Genomic DNA, 1725 nt, shown 5'->3' with positions numbered 1-1725 from the left:
CAGCATAAACTCGGATAATCTAGCTTTTTTTTTTGCTTTTTTTTTTTTGCTTTAACAACACAATCTATCAGATTTCAAGACCATTATCCAAACTCATGGTTTTGTGAGATGAATAAAATGAAACAGCTTGTGAGAATATGAAAGATTAACAGATGGTCGACCCCCCCCCCCCAAAAAAAAAGAGAAGACGTACATTTCTATCCAAATTCTTATTTAAAGTGAGATTTAGGAGATCCTATAGTGTGAGACCCTATAGTCCTCCAGCGCTGTGCTGCACTGGTAGCGACGCGGGAGAGGCTGTGATCATGCCCCAAGTTTCATCTCATGAAGCGCCTGAGCCAGGATCGCAGGAAAAAAAAAAAAAAAAAAAAACGTCAAGTAAAAGCTGCAAGAGCATAGAGTGGAGATATGAGAGTGGAAAAAAAAAACCAACTGATTTCCTTCAAAACAGATTGTCAAACCAGATGGGGACTAAACCAGAACTGGGGCAGAGTGGATAGGGAATGGCTCTGATTGGGCAAACACAAACCAGACACCATCAGAACACATTTTTTTTCCTCTAAGTACTCTGCTGCTCTTCTGACATGTCACTCCAAATGGTCTGAAATAATTCTGAATTAACTTCCACAAGCATTAAAAAAAAAAATTTATCGCGGAATTGCATTGTACATAGAACGTGCTTGTTTTGAGGATTGTTGCAATCTAACGGCCAGTTGGGATGTTTAATTTCCTGCACAGAGAGAGAAAGCTTTGACCTTTCACCTTTTGTTTATGACATCATTACATGATGAGCGTGTGTGTGTGTGTGTGTGTGTGTGTGCGTGCACACATACTGCATCTGCTGTGTCTTTTGAGTGTGCATTTCAGTCATGGTGCTGTTGCAGTGGCTCTACATGCTTTATCACGGTGCCTCTGGTTACACCTGTGCAAAGCTTCCCAGCTTGCTAGGATTGACTACACCCCCCCCCCCCCCACACACACACACACACACACACACACACAGGCTCTCTCAGGAGTTTATTGGCTCTCATGCATCCCTTAAACATGTCATCTGAGCACAAGCGACTCGTGGTGTCCTCAAATAAGCGCTACAACAATAAAATCTCATTTTATGCAGCTGTGTTAACGTGCTTCCTGACTGAGCTTGATCACAATAAAGCAAATTCCACATTTTTTTCCTTTTTTTCTTTTTTGGGGGGTATATTCTCAGCAAAGGGTCAAATAAGAAGATTCTCATGTCAGTATGATAAATATGTTGCTTGAGTAAAAAGCCAAGTTGAGGAATGGAAAACAGCTTCCCTGGCTTTCAATCTACATCTAAATGACACATTATTTTATTTATTTAATAAATTGACTTGTTTTTTTCTGGAATATCTGCTAGTTACCTGGTAATAACATGATACCGAGCATCATTGTGCACTTGAATGAAAAATTTGAGTATGGCTGTAACATCAGTAGCCTCTTTGGCTAATTCAGCACAGCAGATATTTATCAAATAATCAAACTACATATTTGTGTTCACATTTTCAAATAATATTTACCTTTTGTTTCCTACTGAGCTCCTCTGGCACAAGCCTGAAGCTTGGTGAAGATGGCCTTTCAACGACTGCCCACAGGAAGTAGGAGAAGCCAACAGGAATATAGAGGAAGGGTGGGGGCTTGATTGGGTAAATTCCCCTTACTCTTTTTTTTTTCCTGTTATCATTTGTTGAAAGCTAATTATTT

This window comes from Aulostomus chinensis, chromosome 21, assembly GCF_037954235.1.
Source record: "Aulostomus chinensis isolate RoL2024-O1b breed Wild chromosome 21, RoL_Achi_v1.0, whole genome shotgun sequence".
Lineage (NCBI taxonomy): Eukaryota > Metazoa > Chordata > Actinopteri > Syngnathiformes > Aulostomidae > Aulostomus > Aulostomus chinensis.
This window is presented reverse-complemented; position numbering follows the sequence as displayed.